The sequence below is a fragment of the Theropithecus gelada genome, chromosome 17 (assembly GCF_003255815.1).
Source record: "Theropithecus gelada isolate Dixy chromosome 17, Tgel_1.0, whole genome shotgun sequence".
NCBI classification, from domain to species: Eukaryota; Metazoa; Chordata; class Mammalia; order Primates; family Cercopithecidae; genus Theropithecus; species Theropithecus gelada.
Genome location: NC_037685.1, coordinates 77,975,101 through 78,002,686, shown reverse-complemented (window position 1 = coordinate 78,002,686; position 27,586 = coordinate 77,975,101).

The following is a 27,586-nucleotide window of genomic DNA, read 5'->3' as shown; positions in this document are numbered from 1 at the left end:
AGTTGGAAATATTCTAAGAGCAACAGACTTCATGTGGGAGCTCACATGTTTCACAATATGTCTGCATTAAAATGAAATGAAAACAGTATTTTTTGTAAAATAGGGAATAAGTAGATATATAAGAGCACCAGTATAATGTCTGGCACATAGTAAGCACCCAGTATGTATTAGTTTTCTTCTCTTTCCTTCCTAGCATTTTAGAAACTAGGAAGGGCAAAGAGTTACTATCCTAAGTCAGTCCTTTAAAATAATCTATTTAAGAAACTGAGAAAATTGCTGGTGACATATTTTTGGAAGGTCTATGGATAATATCACTGATCAGGATACCTGCCTATGTGAAATATGAGGTCACCTTGATCTCAGAGTCTACATTTCTCATAGCTTTATGAAAATAACAAAAAAAATATATTTCAATGAAAATGATTTTCAAAATATTTTATAATAAATATATATTAGCTACAATATGTTTTAAGGCTGTGTTGGGGGTTAACACAACTAAGGTGAATGACCTTAATTTACGGTCCAATCTCCAGGCAATTATGAGTTAAATATTATGAGGCTAAATATAAGAGTGCAGAGAGGAAACGGGAGAATCCCCCTTTTCCTGTGTGAATGTCCCAACCCATGCATCCAGAAAACCTAGGCATGTGATGTTCTTAAACGCTGAGTAGAATGAATCTCAGAACTGAACATCACAATGCCTGGGTACAAGGACTAGTGCCATTAGAGAGTATCACTGAAGCTCTGTGGATGTGTTTCCCTGACAGTGAAAAGTACAGTGAAACGAGTCTCAGATTGCCTACAGTATTATCGGTAATTACTAAAGTTCCTTCCTTTACATATGTCTATGACTATATGTAAAATACAGTTGTATGTAAAGTAATGGGAATTTTAGAAATAAGCTGACAGCCAAAAGTATTCCCTCTCCTGTTGAATTATAAAGATACTCTCTCTGGAGGCTGAAGCAGGAGAATTGCTTGAGCCCACGCTGCAGTGAGCTAAGATCACATCATTACACTCCAGCCTGGGCAACAGTGAGACCTTGTCTCTTAAAAATAATTCATTGATTAATTAATTTAAAAGATATTATCAACCTCATTCAATCTTCCATTTAAAAAATATGTGCTATTCATCCATGATATGCCAGCAACTGTGAGATCCATCTATCTTCTTTGTGGCAAATCATTAGTGCACAGTTGCCAGTATATGAATTATAGACCTGGAAAAGACCCTCGAACTGTCATATGTGTGTCCAGCTTTAACGAATTATGTGATAAGTCTGACGAAAAGCAATAAGGGGAGAAGAAAGGCATCTGGATGAATCATCACAATTTTAATTCAGGAAATGCATTTAGAGAATGCATTGGGACATTAGATCACCCCTCATTTGCACGTATTTATGCAGAAAGAGTGATGGAAAACAGTAAAAGGAAATTACTTTCAACAATAGAAGAATTGTAACAAAAATTTTGTAATCAAAATAGCATCAGACTTCTCATTAGCAAAATTGGATGCTAGAAGACAATGAAGCAAAATCTTCAAAATCAAATACATATAAAAAATTGTAATAACCTAATGAAAAAATTGTGAAGTATATAAGGACTTTAACAAACTAATTAAACAGGAAAACATGCCATGATCCTAGACAAGGAGCTTCAATATTTCAAATTATAAAATATCTCCACTTAAAACTATAAATTCAAAGCAATCCTCAGTAAACATTACAACTGGATTATTTAAGGAACTTAAGCTGATTCTAAAATCTACATGGAAAAGAAAATAGGCAGGAAAGGATAAGAAACTTTTTAAAGAATCCTGCATGTAGTGTGAAGAGAGGGAAGTTATATTAATAAATATCAAAATATCCTATGAATTTATCAAAGGAAAACAATGTCATGCTGGTCCCAGATAAGCTGACATAAATGGAACAGCACATAGAATAGAAAAATAAACCATATACAAATGCAAATTTAGTTTATGATAAAAGTGATATTTAAATAAAAGGAGAAATGACTGCATAAATACTATGGTGAATACTGGTTATCATTATCCACTTGGAAAGTATGAAGTTAGAGTGCTGCCTGACACCATGAATACAAATAAATTCCAGATGTATTATGAGTAAAAGAGCTAAACTTTTTTAAAATAAAAGTTGTAGAAGAAAATATAAAACACTTAATAGTACTGAGGCAAGAACAGTCTTCCAGCATGAGGCACAAAGCCTAGATAGATACCATAGAGGAATATTTAGCCTCATCAAAATTTAAATCTTCTATCAAAGACAATGATGCAAAAAGATAAAAGACAATTGGAGATGGGCGCAGTGGCTCACACCTGTAATCTAAGCACTTTGGGATGCCAAGGTGGGTGGGTCACCTGAGGTCAGGAGTTCCAGACCAGCCTGACCAACATGGCGAAACTCCATCTCTACTAAAAATAAAAAATTAGCCGGGCGTGGTGGCACATGCATGTAACCCCAGCTACTTGGGAGGCTGAGGCAGGAGAATTGCTTTAAGCCAGGAGGTAGAGGTCGTAGTGAGCCAAGATTGTGCCATTGTACTCCAGCCTGGGCAACAAGAGCAAAATTCCAACTCAATCAATCAATCAATCAATCAATAAGATAACTGGGAAGCAATGTCTCTACCATCTTTAAAAGGAAAAAGATTACTATCCAGAATAGACTGCATACAAAGCCAGGCATCCTCTTCTCTCCAAGGAATATCTACAAAATCCCTAAGGAAGAAAGACACCGTTGTTTTCTCCTTTCCCCATTGCTCAATATTGTCTCTAGAAACAACAACTAGACCATTCAGGTGGAGACCTGCTGAAATTGTTTTCAGGCCCTGTCTGCTACCCCATGGGCGGAAGCATGACCGGGAGCTGAGTAACAAACAAGATTTCTGCTCTGAAAATTGTAAATCAAATTGTAAATCAAACAGTGATTATATATATATAATATAGGAAATTACTTTCAACAATAGAACAATGGTAACAACAAAAATTTTGTAATCAAAATAGCATCAGACTTCTCATTAGCAAAATTGGATGCTAGAAGACAGTCTATTTTCTATATATATGTACTCTCTCTATATATATAGTCTCGGTTTTAAAATGAGAAACTGAGGCACAGAAACCAAGCACCTTACTCACAGACACCTTAGAACCTGCCTCTCACACCCCCCACCACTAAAAGGTGCTCCAAGGTTTTATTCTGAAACTATTAATCTGACACAAATTAAAGGGAAATTACATGTAATAAACTTCGGTATTCACTGCAAATCTACATGTAGTAAATGCAAAGAAAATGGAAGTGGCAAGCACTAATCTAGAAGTAGAGATCTGAGCCCTGGTCCTGTGTATGTCCGTAACGAATGACAAGGCTGTGGGCAAAAAGCCCCACCTGTCTGGTCCCAGGGCTCTCTCACAGATTAAATGAGAGGTTTCGTCTCCATCCTTGGTTTTCAACCCTGACTACAAGCTGTAATTGCTTGGAGAGCTTTAAAACAATCTAGTATCTGAGCCATCCCAGATCAACTACGGTCCTACTCTCAAGAGCTAGGGCCCAAGCAGTGACAATGTGACAATGTTTAAACCTTCCCTAGAGGATTTTAATGTGCAGCAAAGGGCTCAGAATCTCCAGGCCCAGTGATGAGTTCTGTGATAGAAAGTTTCTGATGCTTTAGCCGACGCTGGGGCCGGGCTGTTGATCTGAGCACCGGGCTCTTTTCATCCACCGGGACTTAGCACATCCCTGGAGATAATCAGAAAGGATGGCTCACTGGGGTGACCAAACAGCCTTAACATTTCCTCTCAGCTTGAGTAAACTTTGGACAGTTTTTTTTTTTTTTCCCTGATTGCAGACCCCTAACTGCCTTCTCCTACATTTACTTTAGAAAGTTTGTAATTGTATTTTCTTTCTCTGTCCCCTTGAGACATAAATCTTCTCCCAAACTCTTGCTGGTTTTATAACACAGGAACTTCTTTCTCAAAAATCTGAGAGCCATTCCTTTGAAATGCAATCATTAAGGAAGACAGCACCCCTATCTCCCAGGCTCTATGGGAGAGTAGCAACCTAACTTCCATTAGCACCAATCAGCAAACACATATGGCCTAATCGCGTAGACCAACCTCCACACAAATAATGCTGTGCTATGCTGTCACTAGCTCAGGCTAGTGCTTAAAAACTCACCTGCCTTGTGGCTCAAGCCTGTAATCCCAGCACTTTGGGAGGCCGAGATGGGCGGATCACGAGGTCAGGAGATCGAGACCATCCTGGCTAACACGGTGAAACCCCGTCTCTACTAAGAAATACAAAAAATAGCCGGGTGAGGTGGCGGGCACCTGTAGTCCCAGCTACTCGGGAGGCTGAGGCAGGAGAATGGCGTGAACCCGGGAGGCGGAGCTTGCAGTGAGCTGAGATCCGGCCACTGCACTCCAGCCTGGGCGACAGAGCGAGACTCCGTCTCAAAAAAAAAAAAAAAAAAAAAAAACTCACCTGCCTTTTGTTTCAGCTGAGTTGAGTTCAACCTCTCTCCCTGATTGCAGTCCTGAATAAAGTCTTCTTTGCCTGTTTAACCCTATCTAGTGCAATTTTTCTTTGACAGAGTTTGAGTTTCGAGTGGTACTCCCTGCAGGAAAATGTAGATAAGCTGAGTGGTCTTTCTTATTTTCAGAAGCAAACATGGCAAGCCAAAGTCCTCTCTTCTGCCACCAATATCAGGTCCCAGGGCCCAACTCATCTGCTTTAATTCCATTGGAATTTAATTCCATTGTCTTTGGAATTTTAAAACTCACTCGCTGTTGAAATTAATTCAGTGACTTATTTCTGGATTCTTTCATTTATTAATGTGTCCATTAAACATCTATACATACAACCTACCATTGAATGCAAACCTCTATAATTATCAAGCTACAAAGTTTTAAATTATAAAAGACAGAGCTTACTCTATTTGTTACAAATCAAAACATGCCTAGACAATGTACAGTTTCTCCCTTGATGCCAAATAAAAACACTGTTATTTGCATATTGGCTCCAATAACAACTTGGGGTTTGAGGTAGGTTGCTTCTCCTCTTTGTGCTTCAGTTTCCTCAGCTCAAAAATGAAGATTTTCTACTTTAGTAAGATTTTCTACTTAGAATACTAGATTCTCCCTTATTTTTTGCATTATAAAAGTGATTTTCCTTTTACGTTAGCATGGTAGGGGGATAAGAGTGAAGCAGAATTAATGTGGGGGTGCAGGGTTTGGACCTAAGATTTCCCCCCAATGAGGGTTGGCACAAACCCAGATACTATCTTGACCCATAATCAAATCAGTAATGAAATGAAAGGCATTCACATTAATTTTGCAGATGGTATCTACATAGAGTACCTCACTAACATACTAGAACAGTAAGTCTCAACCTTAACTGTATGTTGAAATCACCCGGAGAGTTGTAAGAGAATCCTGATGCCTAGGACTGACACCCCGAGAGTCTCATATAATTGGTCTGGAGTACAGCCTGGGTTTCAGAATTTCTGTAAAGCTCCCAGCTGATTCTGATGTGCAGCCAGGGTTGAGAACCACTGCCTTAATATCACATCTAAACTCTTGAATGCATTTCAGAGGTGCTCAATGACAGGCAGTTATAAAACTAACCCTGAAGAATACACAAAAAATGTGTATATAAGAGCAGTGAACTGTACTCATATTCCAGGCAGTGTAGGTGGAACAGAGAAGCAGCTGGGGATGACAATGAACAAAGACATGATAGCCTGTATAAAGAGAAGAAAGTAATAATACACAGAAAAACAAAGTGACACACCCAGCAAGGGCAGGCGAAGCCCAGAAGAACAGGTAGAAGAGGAAGTGTGCGTGCACATGGAGTGCCTACTGTATTAGGCATTTTACTGACGTCCTTCTGTTATATTTGGAACATTTCATGGTGGCCTGTGTTATCAGATAGCTATCGTTATCTCTACTTTATAATGAAGAGACTGACTCGGAGACATTATATAACTTCCCCAAGGTTAGCCAGGGCCCATGCTTGCACTAAAGTTCAGGTCTGTCCAAAACTCATACTCTATTTTGTCCAGATTATTAATGAAATTACTAAGAACAGACCTGAAATTCATCAATGTGACAACTACCTCTTCCCGCAAGCGAGTTAGACAGTCACTCTTATCATGTGCTTGCACTCAGTTCACTGTCTACTTTTCAGAGCCTGGACAAGGCCAGGAAAATATATACTAATTTGATGAATAAGACTAAATATTATCAAGTTAAGTTTAGCTATGCCTACTCAGAGTCACTATATGAACAGAAGATTTTGTAATTCTATGAAGATAAAATATACTAGATTTTCTTTGCACATTATAAAGATGCTATATTCATAACTTAGTTTGTCCTGATCAGCTTATCAGTGCTGAACTTTTTACTATCATTTGAAGGTTTGGCCTCTTAACCTCATTTAAAAATACAAGTGATATGTCCTCAGGGCTGCTTTTCTTCCTGTAACATTTTGTACCTGCTGTTCCCCATTGTTCTGAAATTGCCTGTGCATACAGGCTAGTTAAAAAATGATTTTTGTCAATTTGAACACAAAGATCACATCTCTTTCATTTTTTCAGCATCCTTGGATTTATGCCTTTTTGATTTAATAATTAAGTGCCGGATGCTTCCAAGGGAGTCCTTTTGTACTCTATCAATACATATTTTGTAAGTCCTTATGCTTTCCTGACTTACAAATTAATTTGATATCTAAGCCCCCGTAGTCTCATCCATCTTCTCATTTGTAAATGTTGCTTCTCCGCAGCTCTTTTCCCTGGAAACTTTCTAAATACAAACTCCTTTCTTGGTTTGCTCTTTCTCTTTTCGTTTTGATAAGTCGAAATTTATTCTGGTTTCTCTTCCCCTTATCTTCTTTCTGCAAACCATGAACCTACAATCTGTGTCTTTTTGTTCCATGCCTTTTCTGTCTCATTTGTTCTGTGCAGTATTGCTTTAGTTCTTGGCTCTGCGCTACAAGAGATGGTGTTTTGAGCTCCTTTCATTCCTCTTCTTCAGAGAAATAGAAGCAATTTAACTTCCCCAGCTCTGATTCATAGGTGCTTTCACCTGCTTGGGGCTTTTGATGTTCTGTTGCTCATTTGATTCACCAAATAACTGAACATTCCCAAATTTACTTCCTGGCCATCTACTTCCTTTGTCAGGCAGTATATTTCCATAATGTCTTTCAACACCTAACAGACACTCAATTCAAAGTGGGACACAGAGGGGGAGCAGGGATAGGGGGCAGCCCCCCTCCCCCAGCACTGTCTTTTTTGATTAGTTGGCAGTCAAAAAAGGCTCCTGGGTGCCAGTTGTCAAAGTCCCTGAGCTAAAAGCAAGAAACAACTGGACAAAGAGATAATTTCTCTTCCAGAAAAAAACTCCAGGCATCAAGCCAGAAAAAAATAAGCGCCACCATGTTTAATAGCTTAACCCCAGGGGGGGAAGAGTGAAAAGGAGTAAGAAAGGTGCATGAATTGCTAGAACCTGGCTGAAAGCCAGGATTCAACCTTTTGTGAGAGGCAAAAAAAAGTCTGAGTTATAAACATCAGCAGCACTTTGAGCTGCATTCCTCATTTAACCCTCAACGTCCCACATCCTCATTATCCAAATAAAATTATCAAGATATGTCCCATCCTAGAAATTCCATTCCCTAGGTTTTAAGTGGTGGGAGATAAAGGACCCAGGGAGCACTGACCTTTAGTAATACAAATAAAAAGAGAACCCAACAAAAACAACAAAGTATAAATAAGAAAAAGTGATTAAAGGCATGACAGTCCAAAAGAAGCGCCATAACAGTGCCAAATTCCGCATTTATGCAAGGTCAGATAAGAAAGCAATTTGGGATTTCTGGATATAATGTGCTCTGTGGGTGCCAACAATGTCATCATTCTTGATTTTGCTGGATATGAAAAATGAGACTGTGTGGAGAGGGCACACATAGCCTCGAAAGCACTGTACCAATTCTCAAACTAATTTTCACAGCTCATTTTTTAAGAAAAGCAATAAAATACTCCTTAAGTTATCCAGTGCATGACATACAATGGTGGAGGCTGTCAGCTAAGCCCAAGCCCTTAACATCAACACCTGTTGCTACCATAGTCACACGATAAACACCCTTAGAAATCTCTGAAGATAAAATCACCGGGAAAATGAAGTGCACGGCAAATTTGTTCTCAGGAGAAATGTGTTGCCATTTTGACAACTATTATGCAAAATGTGAAGCAGCACGAAGTACATCACAATTATTTTTGTTTTCAGCAAATGTTGACTCTAAATTGTGTTAGATATAGTTAGTAATAGCATAGTTCTTTGAACAGAGAGTAACATATTGGCACAAAGGAATGCTTCTATTAATCATCAGATTGAAATGATCATTTCAGAAGTTTGTTTAGAACATTTCATTAGCATCTAATAGAAGAAAAAATGTAAACTCTAAAAGCATTTTTCAGCAATCCAAAATGTTCATCAAATGCTACTTCTGAAGACAGAACTACATGTTGTTGTTGTTGTTTTATGATCTCCATAAATCTTTTTTTTTTTTTTTTTTTTTTTTTTTTTTTTGAGACGGAGTCTCGCTCTGTCACCCAGGCTGGACTGCAGTGGCCGGATCTCAGCTCACTGCAAGCTCCGCCTCCCGGGTTCACGCCATTCTCCGGCCTCAGCCTCCCGAGTAGCTGGGACTACAGGCGCCCGCCACCTCGCCCGGCTAGTTTTTTGTATTTCTTAATAGAGACGGGGTTTCACCGTGTTAGCCAGGATGGTCTCGATCTCCTGACCTCGTGATCCGCCCGTCTCGGCCTCCCAAAGTGCTGGGATTACAGGCTTGAGCCGTATGTATCAAGTTGCTTAAAAGGTCAGGTGACCTCCCAGAACCAGCAGTTCGAGTTCCTAGCAAAGATGACAGTGAAGCCTGCTTCTGTCTCTCAGATATGCCCTTCACCCTCTATCGTAAGATGTGGTTTGGTACAGTTACAGGCTGAAAATATGAGGGGTGGAATATTGCACTATAAAAGGGTTTCTCTTCCACTTTTTGTTAAGGATGTCAATTTTTTAATTAGATTGAAGTATTCTCCATTATATTTTCCCCTGGTGCTCAGCCAGTTATGCCATCAATAAAATGTCCAAAGATTAATTGAGCCATTATTTGTCATTGTTACATTAACTGAGGACAATGAAGGAATATTTATTCCTTCCAGTTGTTCAAATTGGCCAAGTTGGTCAAAGGACATTATCTCGAAGCACTATATTATTTTATAAAATTCTTTGACAGTTCCATGATTCTATCACCAAACTGAAAAGATCCTTAGGACAGAGGCAGTGGTTAACAAAGAGACATATAATAAGTGCTTACTAAATGTCTGTTAATGCTTTCACTTTTTCCCAATGGTTTCATACAACTCTAAGTCTTTTAAATTAAACCTATAAGTGTAGATTTACATGCAATTGTGAAAATAATACAAAGAAGTTTGGTGTACCCTGTACCCAGCTTTCATCAATGGTAAGATCTTTCAACAACTACAATGTAACCAGGAGGTTGAAATTAACACTACTATTCTTACTCAGATTTTCGGTTTTCTTTGAACTCAATTGGGTATTTGTATGTATATCAAGTTCTATACAATTTTATCACAAATGTAGGCTCATAAACTATTCTGGTCAAGACACAGAATAGTTCCATCACCAGAGGGATCACTGTATTGCTCTTTTAAAGCCACACCCACCTAACCCCCACTTTTTCCCACTACCAATCTGTCCTCCATTGCTGTAATTTTATCAAAGAATGTCACATAAATGGAACTATACAATATGTAACATTTTGGGATTGGCTTTATTGGCATAATTCCGTCAAGACTGATCCAATTGGTTGCATGTTTCAATACGTCGTTCCATTTTATTGCTGAGTGATTTTTTTCTAGAGTGAATGCTCAAAAATACTATTGCTGATACTCAATTGTATGGTAATTGAATGTTTAGTTTACAAGAAACTGCCAACGTGTTTACCAGAGTAGAGTGGTTGTACCACTTTTAGTTTCCACCAGCAATGTGTGAGTGATCCAGTTTCTGCACATCCTTTGCCAGCATCTGGTGGTGTCCTTTTTTTATTATTTTAGTCATTCTAATAGGCATGTAATGATATCTCATTGTGGTTATAGTTTTCATTTCCCTGGTGGCTAATGACATTGAGCATCTTTTCAGCTGATTTGCATTTGTACATCCTCTTTGGTGAAATGGTTTTCCTGTTTTCTTGTTCATTTTTCTAATTGGACTATGTTTTTTGTTGTTCAGTTACTGACTTTTGCTATTAATTTCAAGAATTATTTATGTACATGATTCTATTTTAGGTACTCTTTGGAAGTTTTAAGCCACTGGAGAAACTGTGGTTGATTCCAATTTAGAATTGTAGATCTTACATCTTTGAAAGAGCCAACAGAACATCTGGCCAAATCTCATCTCTCACAAGCTTATGTTCACTTAGCAGACAAAGCAACAAACCCAGCAGAAGTACATGGTTTACTCAAGTCAAATACAGTTAGTGGATGAAGAAGGGGTTGGACTCACCACCAATGGAGAAATTAGCTACCCTTTCTTGGCCTCAGAACTTCACCTGCAAAATAAATATGATAATACGAATGCCTTCTACCTCCAAAAGAAGTTAAATCCAACAGGTAAATCACAAGGTTTATGAGGCCATTTATTCCCAATTCCATAGTGACACTTCCCAAGAAACCAATGTTATCTGTTAGTGGTGGCAGAGGTGACCTTCTTTGGTCCTGGCACATAGCTTTATGATCGTCAATATAATTAGATACAATGAATGTTCACGAGTAGCAGAGCGTTGGAGCTTCTGTTCTGCAGTTAATGTTTACACCACCAATTAACACTGACTGTTTTTAGAATACAACAACCAAGCTTGTTAAAGTTCCAAGAAATGAACAGAAATAGAGTGAAAGGTGAAAAAGAGTTGGAGGCGGGACTGATGCCCTTCCTCATTTGGTGTTACTCCATCTTCAGGCACTAAATAATCCCATTATTGGAAACAGAATATGAGAAGGCCTGGGGGAATACATGTTAAATCTCAGACCAGCCAAGAATATCAGACACATACAGAAGAAGAGGACCCATCTACCTTTTTGTTTCCTTTCAATGAGTCACCCATCTCTCACAGTAGGGCAGGTACAACCAGAAGAAACTCATTGTTCCTCAAGTAATGCTGATTGAAGTGATAAGCTATGGGACATTTCAGTTATTTTTTAAAATAACAGAAATATTTCAGATTCATTCTCTAGTTGGTTACACATTGGAGTATTTTACCTGGGGGCCTTGACCACTAAACCAGTACTTTCCCTGCTGCATTAGTTTTTAATTGCTGCATAACAAATCACCATAGATCTAGTAGCTTTAAACAACACACATTTTTATCTCACAATTTCTGTAGGTTGAGAATCCAGGCATGGCTTAACTGGATCCTCTCCTCTGGTCTTCCAAGGCTACAGTAAAGCTGCCAGCCAGGCTACATTCTCATCTGAAACTTTTGATTGTCCTTCCAAGCTTCTGTGGTTGTTGGAAGGGTTCAGTTCCTTGTGGTTGTAGGACTGAGGCCCTTAGCTCCTGGAGGCCAGCTGCAGTTCCCTGCAACGTGGTCCTCCTCTTAGGCAGTTCACACAATGGCTATTTGCTTCTTCAAGGCCAGCAAGGGAAGTGTTCTCCAGCCTGCTTAAGGTGGAGTTTTACATAGTATCACATAATGATGGGAGTGACCTCCCATCACCTTTGCCATATTCTATTGGTTAAAAAGCAGGTCACAGCTTCCATCTGTACTCAAGGGAGGGAATTATACAAAAGCATGACTCACTGGAGGCCACCTTAGGTTGTATCTGCCATACCTACTAATTTTTAATTATGAAGGAAAGGAAAGTTCTTTCCTTTTAAACATTCGTGTAAGGAAATCAAGAGCTCAGAGTGAAAGGAACAACAGTAAGATTACTTTAAAGACAACAGCTGTTCAACTATCTTCCAGCACTTCGGGCTTTGAAAACAGCAATGGGTGGGGAAGAATCAAGAAACAAATACAAATACTCAGGGACTTGCTAATAGCATGCAAGGTATCTCCTGTGGATCAGCATCAACAGTGAAAACAATGACAAATTTTTACTCATTGTTTGCCTGGAGAAAACAGTATGGTTCAGTAACCATTTTGTAGAAAAACAAATGTTTTCCTGCCATTTTGTAGGAAAACAAGATGGTTTTGCACAGGATTAAAGAATAATGTTTGACAGTTATTTTGATAAATACTTAGAAATAGTTCTGGCTAATCCTCTAAGACATTCCCTCCAATCCCAGTTTTTCTACAATATCCTTTTTCTCTCTCAAATCTCAAAACAAAGTATCTTTCTCTTCTCTCCTACTTAATATCAAGATGATAGTAATGCTACTTAATGAAAACTTTTATTGCATGGACAGGAAAGAAAAATGAAAATTATGTCTCAATATGCATAGGAAATTGAGCCAACCACCCTCTCCCATCTTACAGGGGGGAAAAAAAAAAAAAAAAAAAAAAAAAACCCTGATGATGTCATCCAGAAATAATTCTTCCCAAGAAATTTCTCCATGCTTTTTCATATAATTTAAAAAACTTCAGATTTTATTTACCAAAGTTCCAACATCACCATTTTCAGTCACCCATTCTCACAGTTTCAACCATCAGTGTACATGTCCTCCAAGTGAAATGGCCAGACTAAACACTCAATCATTTCCACAATTTGCAAGACCTCACCATATATGTATATGACTGATGGCACAAAAGCAATATATCCAAAGGGAAAGTTACTCTCTTCTTTGTTTAGTTTATTTTTCCTCCTGTGTTCCCTATTATTACTAAAAGTGCCATTATCCTTCCAGTTTCTCATACCCAAAATCTGTTATCTTCACTTTGTACCTCTCTGTAACCCCTCCAAATCCTACCATCTCAACCTCTTTAGTTTTGGAGGCATGTACCCTGGCCTTTCCACCCTCCTTGCTACTGATTCAGCTCCTGCCCACCTTCCTCATCCCCTGTGGCAGAGAATGAGCTCCTTTCTTCTGTCCCTTTTCTGATCAATACCAAACACTACTCCCAACGTGGTCTTTTTGAAACACTTTATATCACGGCATGGACCTGTTGGAAAGCAATCAGCAACTCCCTGAAACATGGAAAATAAAATTCAAACCTCTTGGGTGGGCATTCAAAATTTTCCAGAATATGGTGCCCCTTATACTCCTAGCACTATCTTCCATGATAATGACACTTCCTCACTGTCACTCTGTATTAGTCTGTTCTCACACTGCTATGAAGAAATACCAATGAAAGGGCAATTTATAACAAAAGAAGTTTAACTGACTCACAGTTCCACATGGCTGGGGAGGCCACAGGAAACTTCAATCATGGCAGAAGGCACCTCTTCACAGGGCAGCAGGAGAGAGAATGAGTGCCAGCAGGGGAAATGCCAGGTGTTTATAAAACCATCAGATCTTGTGAGAACTCACTATCACGAGAACAGCATGGCGGAAACTGCCCCCATGATTCAATTACTTCAACCTGGTCCACGCTTGACATTGATTATTACAATTCAATGTGAGATTTGGGTGGGGACACAGAGCTAAACCATATTACATCCCATCACAGCCATTTACTTATCAATCTTCAACCTACCTCATCTAATTTTACCTTTCCATGCCTTAAATGTTGTCACTGCCTGGAATTCCATATGTATCCATGTTGATATCAGAGTTCTCATCTTGTAGCAATTATTTCGATAGCCACGTGCTTCGTGAAGCTTCCCAGATCTCCTCATCTTACCCTGACTTTGGGAGGGAATGTAAAGCAGTGGAGCGCGTCCATGATACTCCTCACTGAAGGAGAAGAGGTTCCTCACTTTCTGTGTGATGTCATCAACAAGTCTTTGACTAAGTAAAGGTTATTTTCTCAGAAACTTTCCTAGGAAACAAATCTTCAAAATTCACCCATTCACTAAACAGTCTTTAGCCTTTCCATTATATTACAGGAACTAATTGTCGGTGTTAAGAGAACAAGTACATGAATTTTGACCACAGGAGGCTCAGGGTCTATAGGAAAAACAGTTAGACAAATGGCAATTATAATTTAGTGTGACAAAGACCTATAATAGATAGTAAATGAATCAAAGATTCAAGTATCCTGATCAGAGATGGGGGAAGGGAGGTGACAGAAGGCTTTACTGAAGAAATGACATTTAAGTTGGGCTCAAAATACTAGATACAGAATATTTTTGAGCACTTATTATATGTCAGGCACTATAACAAGCACTTTACAGTACATGTATTTCTTTTATGTGACACAACTACCATATTAATTTGGTATTATTATTATTATCCCATTTTACAGATTAGAAAAAATAATGAGGCTCACAGAGGTTGGGCAACATATCCCAACCCACACAGTTAATAAGTGGTAGAGTTGGGATGAACGCTGTGTCATTAAATCCACAGTCCAAGCATTGGCCACTGCTTCAGCCAGAGCTCCAGACTAGAACAACTGAGTTGTCATTTTCTCCAGTTCAGCCTCCCCGCAAATTTAGATGTTGAGTTTAGCACTGGATGTTTCCTCACAAAAAAGTACTCTGAAACACAAGCGACAGATGGCCGTATCTACTTCATTAGCAATTTCATTGAGAAAATTTGGAAGGAGGTCACACAAACATCCCTCAACTAATAGCTCAAAATTTATCATTAGATGTTTCTATGCTTCTAGGTCACTTGCCACCCAGCTGCCATCTAGGTGTTCCTCTTCCTCCCTCTTCCCTCCCAAGACTCTTTAGTAAGGCCACTCTTCTCTTCTCTTCTTCCTCCCCTGATATACAGAGCTATTCTCCTCATGCACATGCAAATCCATCAGAGTCATCATCAAACAAAATGACTTCTCATCAACAGCAGCGATCATTATTAAAATAAAGTTTATTAGCAAACTTCAGCATCAAAATTTACTTCAGGATTTAACCTGTCATGCCAAATAGACTTTACAGTATATTTCTTTCCCCAAAATGCTATCGCCAAAAGGAACTCTGGTAAATCAAATTTCCTCTATAGCTGTACTATATTAAAATGATTTTCATATTTTCAAATCTATGAATGTGATTTTCTCTAATGCTTTTATGTATATGCAACTTTTCAGCCAGATCTAGTCAGGAAGATAAACTATACTATTGTTAAAACAGAAAGATTTTAACAGAGATAAGTTGGCTGAATGGGTATTAAAGATCTGAGAAGGCAAAGGGGGAACAAACACAGAGGCCACACAAAGATATTAACTATGGGAAGCAGCTACCCCCATAGGGCTGGCAGAATAAAGGGGAAATGCTAGAGAGATTAGAACTAGAAGCTCAGAGAGGAACTCAGGAGCCAGGATCCTGACCTCGGGGAAGTGGTACTGATACGACTGGTTCTGGAAGTGTGGAAAGAAACTCACAACCAGAACTACCTACCACTGCTCAGTTTAAAGGCCATCCCTGGGGCACTGTGGCAAGGACACAAGGCAAGCAGGAAAGAGTAAGTCCCTTCTCCTGCCTTCCAGTCTTCCTCTATTGCCCATATTAAAAAAAGAAAAATGTGCTTTGCAGAGTCACACCACTACAAAGCCAAGCAGAACCAGTGTCCAAAGGTCACCAAGAGAAGCCCAGATCTGGCATTCATCCGAAGAGTCCAGTAAAGATCCAAAGGACATCGTGTCAGTTCAAGTGAGGCAGGTCTCACTAACACAGGCCTCCATAATAACTGTTTCAGAACTGAGTGGTTGAGTTAAATATTGAAAGTCGGTGCCCTTATACAAAGGCTGGGATGTAACAAAAGCCCACCAAGAGCTTTGCCTGAGCCTTTCCTGGGCCTTAAAGCATGACAAAATAATGAAGGAATTCTTAACAGGACCCATTTAGGATTAAGGAAGTTTTACTGGGGGCCTGAAGAAACTTCCCAGGCCTCCACAGACAAGTTTCTTTGGGGTCCTAAGGAACTTCTGAAACGTTTGTGATCTAGCAAGAGAACAATATAAGGCTAATCACTCCAGCAACTGAACCCATTTAGATTAAGTAAATTTACTGAAGCTCCAGAGGAGGGTCTTCAGGACTCAGACGTCAGTTATAGATGAAAAGAAGTGAATCATTTATGTCTTTAGATGAATGCACACTTAAATGTAGAAATATAGATAACAACATATAGGTTAGAAGGTATGTTGTAAGCTCTGGAAAACTTTGTAATTTTGAGTTGGTCTGGCGATAGTTTCCAGGCCTTCTCCCTGCAGCTGGTTGCAGAAATAAAAGTCTCCTTCTCCCCAATTCATCTGGATCTTGTTATTGGGCCACAAGAAATAGCAGCCTGACCCTCAGTTTGGTCTAGGAACACAAGGACTCCATCACCATCCACCTACCAGGCAGCTTCTTTTGTTTCCCTCCCTTCCTCCCTCTCTTCCTTCTTTCCTTCCTTTTCTTCCACCCTCCTCTTCATCTTTCTCCTCCCCATCTCCTCCAGCTGATACAGTATTTTTTATTTTCCCTTTAAAGTTTAACTGAGCTATATAAGGAACCAACCTTTTTTTTTTCCCAGCTATGGCTTCAGTTCCTATCCTACAACTTTACATTATCATAGGCTGTGCATGTGCAAGATAAGGAGCACAGTATATTCATTCTGTAAGTAAATCAGCCCCCAACAGAAACTCAAACCTACATCCAGAAAGAACTCATATTTCCCTTAATGGAATTGGTAAAATTGAAGTTGGATGAATCACAAAACAGTCTTGATGCACAAACATCTTTGGTGTTTGAATTTGGGAATAGATTTGGCCCCAGAAGTTGGCATCCCGACCACTGTTCTGTGAGCTACATCCATCATAGTGAATAAAGGAAAGATGAGGAGACGACAGTGGTTAACCTGTGGACTAGAATTTCCAGAAAATATATTAATACTACAATCTTAACGAAACCTAGAAAATTAGAAAATGAGGTTTAAATTTTAAAACGTCATCTTATCCTTTCTTCCCTTGCAATAACCTTTCTCTTCCATATCACCTATTTTCTACAGTTTTTCCTTTCTTTCCTACCATACCCTACGTGATTATCCATTGAGACTATTCTTTCCCTTTTCGTGTATCTTTTTCTAATTGAAGTTTAATTAACCAAAGTAAATTGCATAGATCTTAGGTATTCTGTTTGATAACTCGTAAGTATTGTATATACCTATACATCAACTACCTGAAGCAAAAGTATTTACAACATCCCGAAAAGTTATCCTGTGCCCCTTTTCCAGTCAATTCCTGCACCCAGCTTCCATAAACCACTTTCTATTTTCTATCACGACAGATTAATATGTCTAATTTTATATCTCATATAAATGGGAATCATAACAGCATTTATGAGTGGGGTCTGTTTTTGCTTAACAATGTTTCTAAGGTTCATCCATGATATTGTGTGTTTCAGTAATTCATTTCTTTTCATTACTGAGGAGTATTCCATTGTGTAAACAGACCATAGTTTAGTTACCCATTCTCCTGCTGACAGACATGCATGTTGCTTCTGATTTGAGGTTACGAATAAAACTGCTATAAACATTATTGTACAAGTATTTTTGTGAACACATGTATTCATTCTCTTAAATACCTAAGTCTGAAATTGCTGAGTTCATAAACATAGTTTTTCACAGTGACTATACCATTTTACATACCAGTTACTCTTCATCTTCACCACTTGGTCTTTTTTTATTGTAACCCTTTAACATGTGTGCAACGGTTTCTTATTGTTATTTTAATTTGCATTCCCTGGTAACTATATGTCTTACCTTTTTCCGTGTTTATGGGCCATTCATATATTTCTTTTGTGAAGTGTCTGCTCAAGCATTTTTCCCATTTTTAATTGGAATGTTCATCTCTTTGAGCACTTTTAATAGTTTATTCTAGATTCTGGATACAAGTCCTTCATCAGATACGTGCTCCAAAATTTTCTTAGTCTGTGGCTTTTCTATTTATATTCATAATAGCACCTTTTTAATGAAAGTTTCATCTTTTTCTATTTTCCAAATTTATACTCTCCCTTTCCATTCTCTCCTGCTCCTCTCTCTCCCTCAGAGCTTTGGACTTGCCCCTGGTAGGCAGTGCCTGTTCACCCCACTCCACGGCAGGATTGGGACAATAGCCCATGGCAGGGCTGGGCCCACAGCTGCTGAGAGGATCTCTGTGTTTAAAGCCTTTAAGAACAAGTGACTGCAGTTCACATGATGCAGACTAGGGGTTGGCAGAGAAGAACCTGAAAGTGGCTTCCCCTAGAGTCTGGGGGTGTTTAATACAATGCATCAAATTTTAAAATATACTTAGTGCTTTTGTTTCCAATCCAAGCAATTTCTCCCTACCCCAAAGTTGCAAAGATATTCTCCTATACTTTCTTCTAGAAGTTTTATGATAAGGATTGTGTTTAGGTCTATCATGATTTTTACGTATGGAATAAAATAGAAGGCAATTTTTCTTTTCTGTGCAGATGTTCAGTTGTTTCAGCAACATTTATTGAAGTGATTTTTCTTTCACCATTGAATGCGGCACTTTGATAAAGAATCAATTGACTTCATATAAAGAATCAATTGACTGCATATGTGTAGGCCTAGGTCTGAAGTTTCTATTCTATTCCATTGGTAAACTAACTACCCTGAGCCCAGCTCTGCATTGACTTGATTACTGTATAGTAGGTTGTGACATCAAATGGTGTAAGCCCTTCAATTTTGTTCTTTATTCAAAATTGTGTTGGTATTCTATGTTCTTTGTATATTTTGTATAAATGTTAAAGTCACATTTTATTAGACTCAAAAAAACACTGTTAGAATTCTGAAAGGGATTGCATTGAATCTATACATTACCTTAGGGAGAATGGGTATTTGAATAATATTGAGTCAACTCAACTTATGAATATGGAATAGTTTTCCTTTTATTTTGTACTTATTTTTCTCAGCAGTGTTTGTTTGTTTTGTTTTGTTTTTGAGACAGAGTCTCGCTCTGTCACCCAGGCTGGAGTGAAGTGGCACAATCTCAGCTCACTGCAACCTCCACCTCCCAGGTTTAAGCAATTCTCCCGCCTCAGTCTCATACAAGTAGCTGGGGTTAGAGACACATGCCACCAAGCCTGGCTAACTTTTGTATTTTTAGTAGAGACGGGGTTTCACCATGTTACCCAGGCTGGTCTTGAACTCCTGACCTCAGGTGATCCCCATATCTCGGCCTCCCAAAGTGCTGGGATTACAGCTGTGAGCCACTGCACCCAGCCTACTCAAGCAGTGTTTTTTAAGTACCATGTGAAGGCCTTAAACATCTGTCATAAATATATTCCTAGCTATTTCATATCTTTGGATACTATTATGAATTGTATTATTGTCATTTTCAAATTGTTGATTTTTTTCATATTAACCTTGTATTTTATGATTCTAACATTCACTTATTAGTTTTAATAGGATTTTTGTTCATTCCTAGTGTTTACTATGTACACATGCTTCCCATGAATAAAAAAAGTTTAGCACGTTCACTATGCTAAATTCACTTATTAGTTCAGCAGTTTTAGAGGATTTAATCCCCTAGTGTTTTCTATGTATGCAGTTATGTCCCTACTTTATCTTTTCCAATCATTACACCTTTTGCTTTAATTTTTCTTGCCTCCAATATAATGTTAAATAGGGAAAGCTGACATTCTTGTCTTGTGCTTAGACGCAAGGATGAATTTAGTGTTCTGTCAATTAAGTGTGATGTTAGGTTTTAGTGCTTTTGTTTTGTTTGGAGGATGCCCTTTATCAGATTGCAGAACATTTTTTTCAATTCCTAGTGTGCTCAGAAGTATTGAATTTTGTCAAATGCTTTTGCAGCATCTGTTGAGATAACTATTATTTTTCTCATTTATTCTTTTAATGTGGTATTTACATTGATTTCTTTTTTAACATAAAATCAGCCTCGCTTTCTTGGAATCAACCCACTGGATGATTATTTACTGTCTTTTAAAAACATTGTTAGATTTAATTTGCTAATATTTTGATAAAGATGTTTGTGTAGATTCATGCAAGATATTGTTTTCTTATTTTTGGTGTATTATTTTTGACAGATTTTATTATCTGCATTATGCTTGTTTTACAAAATGAGTTGGGAAGTGTTTTCTTCTACTTATTTTCTCAGTAGTATGTTTCTTCATTAACAGTTTGATAGAATTCACTAATAATGATATCTCAGCCCGGAGTTTTCTTTGTAGAATGGTTGTCAATTACACATTTAATTTCTTAAATGATACAGAAATTTTGAAGATTTTTCTATTTATTCTTTTAACAGTTTTTGGTAATTCATGTTTTTTAAGAATTTGTCCTTTTTAATCTACATTGTCAAATTTATTGGTATAAAGTTGCACAAAATGTTCTGTTTTTTAACATTAGTAAAATCTATAGTAATATCTCTTTCAGTTTTAATATTGATAATTTATATTTTTTCCTATTCTTTATTTTTTCCAGAGGTTTGTTAATTTTACTAATCTTTAATATTCAACTTTGACTATGTAGGTTTTTTCTATTGTTTGTCTATTTTCTATTTCATTGATTTCTGCTTTTTTTTTGTTTCATTTGAATTTAGCTTGGGTTTAGTTTATCCATTGTTTTTAATTTTTTAAGGTAGAAGCTTAGACCATTGAACTGATGCTTTAGTCTTATGGAGTTTCCCAAATAAATATTTAATTGCCATAACTTGCCCTTTAAGCACTTCTTTCATGGCATCTTACAAATTAGTTCTGGATATTACAGCCTGTTTAATTTATATACTCTAATTTCAAATAATAATGTTTAAATAATAATTTAATTATATAGTCTTCCTGCAAATAAATTATATATTATATAACTTTATATAAAATGTAAACTTACAACAGTAAAATTCCATTTATCTTCTGTCACTCTTTGTGCTATCTTGTTTTATGTTTTACTTCTATATGTTATAAACCCCACAATACCTTACTTTTCCTAAATAATAGTTTTCAAAATAAACTTATTTGTGTATGTATATAAAAGGGAGTAATTAAAACATAGTTCCATTATATTACCCAGGTATTTACTTTTTCTGATGCTTTTCATTCCTTCCTGCAGATCTGGGATTCCAACTTGTCTATATGAAATCATTTCCCATCAGTCTGAAGTACTTCTTTCGCACTTCTTATAATGCATGTGTGATGGAGATGAATTCTTTCAGCTTTTGCCTGTCTATGAATACTTTAAGTTTCATATTTGAATATTACTTCACTGAATATAATATTTTAGGCTGACAGAGGATGTTTTTTCAGTATGTAAAAGGTACAATTTATTTTTCTTTTGATGTGTATTATTTCTGGTGAGAAATCACTAGTAATTGTCCCTCTGTCTGCAAAATATTTTCTCCCTCATAGCTGCTTTTAAAATCTGCATTTTATCTTTGGTTTCTAGCAGTTGGTCTATGATGTACCTAGGTGTTGCCTTCTTTATACTCATTCTGCAGATTTCCTGAAATTCTGAAGTACCTCACAGTATTGTTTGCACCTCTCCCTGTCCCCGGTTTTGAGGACCTACTCACAGCACTCAGTGAAGACCAATGAGAAAGAGTGGGGTTGGAGGGGGTGGTAGTTCAGTCTCATCTGAATCTGGGGCTTTTCTGGATTCTAATCTGTCACACCAGCCCACACACAGCTGTTAAAATTTTGTTAAAATTAGTCTGTTTATTCTTATCTTCTCTATGGCAGATCCCTCCTCCTCCTCCTCTCTCTGTCTCAGTCAGGATTAAGAGCCACTGTAAATCAATTCTTTCTTATGAAGGGTTTGCCACTTTCTGAAGTCCAGTTTATTTAGGTTTCTTTGTGCCCTTGGCTTTTTAATATTTTTTAATTATAATTATGTAACTTACTCAGATTGTTTTGGTTTTTTAGGGTGAAAGCAAAAGTCTATTGCAAGTTTGTTCACCAGAACAGAAATAAGTCCGTCATGAGATTTCTTAAACTATATCCCTTCCGCATATCCCCAGATGCCTTGAAAGAAGCAGGGAAAGAAAGAAAATTCTGAGATTATCAGTATTTTATCGAAACTGTTAATATATGAAAGATACTATTTAAGTTATTGCATCCAAGTATATCAAACTGAAAATATTTCTCACTACAAAAGGCGGCAGATCTGTTAATTAAAAAATAAACTATTCCTCTGAACATTTGAGTGAAATGTGAACAAATTTGTGTCTCCACTATACTACCAATTTATATATTTAAAAATATTATAATTTCTAATACTGATTCTGAATTTTCAGCAAGTAGCCATATAATACAGATGTTGAGAGAGAATGGGCTCTGTAGCTAGACCCCATGTCTAAAAATCCTGGCTCCTTCAGTTTTTAATTTGGTGATCTTTAATAATTTGCTTAACTATTGTTATATTTTCTCATCTTTAAAATAGAGGTAATATTTATTACTCAAGTTTGTAATAATATTTATTTCTCAAGTTTGTAATAATATTTATTACTCAAGTAAGGTGCTCAGAAAAGTCCCTGGTATGCATTAAGGATTCAATAAGGGCTACTGTGAAGTTAAGGATGATTTATCAGGAGCCTTATCAGAGTTATCACAATCATCCCCTATCACCATCTTCAGGCAAATAGGCAAATTGAATGGACGGTGCAGACCAAAAAGATGACATGAAGCTCCTGTTAAAGGAGACCTCCAATAAGCCTTAATTAACATCAATAAGCTTATAATTAACATCAAATTCTGCAAGATAAGTTAGTTTCATTGGTTAACTAATGTGGCAGTACGTAAATACTTTTGACTATCTCCATCCATGTATAGGAGAGATCTAACAAGAAAAGCAAGAATTCCAGATGCTGTCCTATCTGCATCTGCCCATCTTTCATTACAGATGTTCCTCAACTTACAATGAGGTTATGCCCCAGTAATCCCATTCTAAGTTGAAAATTTTGTAATTTTGAAATATATGAAAATCATCCAACCTCCTGAACACTACAGCTTAGCCTAACCTACCTTAAAAGTGCTCAGAATACTTAACGTTAGCCTAGAGTTGGGCCAAATCATCTGACACAAAGCCTATCTTATAATAAAGTGTCGAATATCTTATGTAATTTCTTGAATACCCTACTGAAAATGAAAAACAGAATGGTTCTATGAGTACGGTTGTAAAGTAAAAAAACCATAAACTGAGCCATTTTAAGTCAGGAACTGTCTGTGTTTCTGAGAGTTTAACTGAGGAGCAGGACTGAAAACATTTCACATCTGTGATTGAAATCTAGAGACTTTGCACTCTAAAAGTTTAGGTGCTGGAATTTAGATGGTCCCGAAAAGCACTGTTATCTTCTGTAACTCAGAGCAGTGACAACAACAGCACAGCCAATAGAATTATATCCACTATCTGGCATTTATTATTTAGTTTTATCTCCTAAGGAGGGATAAAAGCCACAGGGTAAAAAAGAGGAAATACCTCTCTCACTATATTTTCTCTCCGAAGCTACTGCTGGGGATATGTTTGTAACAAAACACAAGCATTTTCTAAAACGATGTGTCCCCCTAGGTGACTAAAAGATAGTGTCACCTTACAATTTAAAGGGATCAATCTAAACAAGAATAATGTTTTTGAATATTAGTGTTCCCCTGGGCATGGTGGTGCATGCATGTAATCCCAACTACTTTGGAGGCTGAGGCAGGAGCATCGCTTGAGCCCTTCAGGAGTTCAAGACCAGGCTGGGCAACAAACATAGTGAGACCTACATCTTAAATAAAAATAAAAGTAATTTTTAAAATATTCCACTTTTTCATTTTCAGTCTTAAAAACAATTTAAGACAAGGTTTGCAGATTGTGGCTTTTTGCATAAATGAAGAACCATTCTTAGCAACCTGCTGTTTCTCCCTACTAGAACATAAGTTTTATCAGAATGGGGAGCTTTGTTTTGATCACTGATATATCCCCAATGTCTAAAGCACTGTCTGATACATAGAAGGCACCTAAATATTTGGTGAATGAATGAATGAATTCACTTCTGTTACAGTGTAGATGACTTTGGACTATTCTTCTCTTCTCCCTGCTTCTTTTCTTCAAAGGAAAATTCCAGAATGGCTGGGCAGAGGGGAGGAGAAGAGATGCCATAGTTAGAGTTGGGAGGATCATCCTATTTCATTTTTCCTAAAGTATTTTTTCCTGTAACTGCCAAGGGTCTCTGAGTCACTTTTGGACTTGATAAAAAGGGATGATTCTTAGCAAGAAGTTTGAGCAAGGCCTATGCATACAGTTGGCTATGAGTCAGGTTTTTCCACATTAAATCCTAGCCCTACGTCCTCCAATGAAAGCAACATGACCAGTAGAGTGAAATATTTTAATGCAGGCAATATGTCCCCTTCTGTGTAGAAAATACTCCAGAAAAATGAGAAAGCACTGGATAAACTCTACATGATAATGCTAGAATCCAACTGTGAATTTTAAGGCAACTACAGTATGGTTCAGTTTTCCCATCTATAGAATAAAAACAAGACAACCCAACCCCACCCCTCACAGGGATCATTTCTATATTCACCAAAAGTGAGTCTTCATGTAAGAGAATATTATGGTTCTAGGACCAAAGCATACACGCTCCTGATATCTGTCCTAAATCTCAGAACCACTTTGGCCTATCCCATTATCTCCTCTACTACAACTGATTACTACTGCCAAGTTTTAGCATTCTCAACATGCAATGGTTCTTTTTTCTTTTTTTTTTTTTTAAGACAGGTTCTTGCTGTGTCACCCAGGCTGGAGTGCAGTGGCATGATCATAGCTCACTGCAACCTTAACTCTTCAGCTCAAGATCCTTCCACTCAGCTTCCCAAATAGCTGGGACCACAGGCATGCCATCATGCCCAGAATTTTTTTTTTTGGTAGAGACAGAGTCTTGCTCTGTTGCTCAGGTAGTCTTAAGCTTCTAGCCACAAGCAATCCTCCCACCTTGGCTTCTCAAAGTGCTGGGATTACAAGTGTGAACCATTACACCTGGCCTCTCAGAGACTCTGAAATTGCTGTTCCAGCTCGTGTTTCCTTTCAAATCTTTACCACAGCTACCAAAATTACCTTTCTAAGACAAGTCATCATGTCACAGTCTTGCTAAAAGACCCTCATTAAGACTCCACAATGATTTCCCTCTTTCCTTACATAATTCAAAACAAAAGCATTATAAAAGAAAAACTTCCAAAATTTTTACTTATCATACTATGGAGAATGTTTCATGCCCATTCCTGATGCATCTCTCTTATAAAGAGAGCTCAATTAGCATAACTCCATTTACTTACTTCACCTCAGGGAGTGAAGCCATTAGTGTGACTGGTTAATTTCAGAAAAGCAGGACATGCTTGACTCAGCTCCATCCCATAATTCCCTCCTCTAGGGAAGACAAGCGCTTGACACATCCTCCAAGCTTTAATTTGCAGGGACTTGCCCAAAGGGAAGAGGTCTGCCTCACACCACACCCCTGGAACTGGGTTGCTGTGTCAGCCCAATTCCAGAATTCAGGAAGGAGGTCCACTCAATTTTCATACTAAGGTACATTCCTCTAAACTAGTCTTTCTCTCTCTCTCTTTTTTTTTTTTCAATAAAGGTGATATTTTGGACTTAATCTTTACATTTGGTTTTATTTCTCAAATTCCTTAAAATTGTTTGAAAAGAAAAGTGCTATGTATTGGTGTAATGACAGTTATTATATAACTTTGTATACGTAAGGCACTCAGAGAAGCTCCTGGCACACATCAAGACATTAACAAATGATATGAGGATAATGAAGATTTATTGGGAGCTTTATCTGAGTGACTATCATCATCCATTATCAGCTTCAGGCAGACAGCCCGTTGGAAGAATGGAGAGTACTCTCAGTTGAGTTTCTATTCACAGGTCAGACAACTGGCAACCGGCAGACAACTGGAAAAGATGGACACATCCTGAGGTGGGAGCTCCTCCTTCTTGCTGCACTGTTGAACTGCTCCTATAGTCTTCGGCAAGACTAAGTACTGGGTCCTGAGATCATACTAACACCTGGGACAGTTGCTTTAGGGACAAGGGACAAGCTTCTTAATTTCATGGGTATAATCAGTGCTGGGCTAACCATATGTGTCCCATGAACTCTTTGAACTCTTAAAAGGTCAGGCTCCTGGGACATTTAGCATTCATTGAACCAATACAACTACTGAGGTCCTGAAGGAACCAGACCAACGCCAAAGCAGGCACATCATTAGGATGGAGATACAGAAGAAATTGTATCTCCCCAGATATTCAGGAACTTCTGTGGTAGGCTAGGAAGAATCAGACCTTTATAAGAATGATTTTTCAAAAATAGATTTTAGACTTTTAACTCACAAAGGCATAAGAATTTGATGTGGGACTTTAACGTTCAGATTTAGGAAAATTCTATGTTGCTGGCATTTTATTATTGGAGGATCTTTATAAACTTTATTATAGAAATAGCTTAATATTGGCATTCAGTCTCATTGCAGACCTTTGTAAGCCATGTTGGAATTGAGACTTCTGCCTCAACTCCAAAAACACCAAATCAGAGAGAATTTTGAGGTAAAAGCCAAAAGCCAAGGAAGCCAAAAATCAGTCCCACCTATATAGAAATAATGATTTTGTGGGCTTTTTAACTGCTTGAAGGTTAAGATGGTGGTATTTCAATTCACCGGTATAAAGAGAGCTGACACTTGGGGAAACATCAAATACCCTAGAAATGTTATAAATCATCAACGTGGCTGGCCAATTATGTTAAGTGAAATAACTCAGAAACAGAAATTCAAATACCACATGTTCTCACTTATAAGACGGAGCTAAACAATGTGTACAGTGGACCCACAGAGTGGAATAATAGACACGGGGGGCTAGGAAGAGTGGGAAGGCAGTAGGGAAATGAGGAATAAGAAATTACTTAATGGTACAACGTACATTATTTGGGTGATGGTTACTCTAAAAGCCCAGACTTCACTACTACACAGTATATCCATGTAACAAAATAGCATTTAGGTCCCTTAAATCTATTTCAAATATAGATGGATAGATGACTGATTGATTGATAGACAGATAAACAGAAAACCATGGATGGCCAATTTCACTGAGAATAAGGAAGAGGAAAATATAGAAAGCAAAATGAGAAGAAACATAAGTTCCTAAAGAGAGAGGTAAGAGAATGACAGGAAAATGCCTAATCAAGCAATATTGTTGTTTTTCTGTTAACTTTTGGTTGATAATTTTAGAAAAGTAAAAGATTGAGAGAAAAAAAAAAAGAGCAGGTCATTCTATGAGTGATAAGCAATCAACCAACAGATGGTGCCAGCATCTGTTTATGTTGTAAATAGCCTGATGCTTTATGTACCTGTAGAAATGTCCCCATAAAACCTCTTCTTGACAATATAAGTTATGGAGGATCTGACATGACAGATACAAGAACTTCTATTGTTAAACTCATATATTTCCTAAGTTGGAAAACCTTGTAGGACAGAGAAAGGCTTTGAGTCTTACGTTA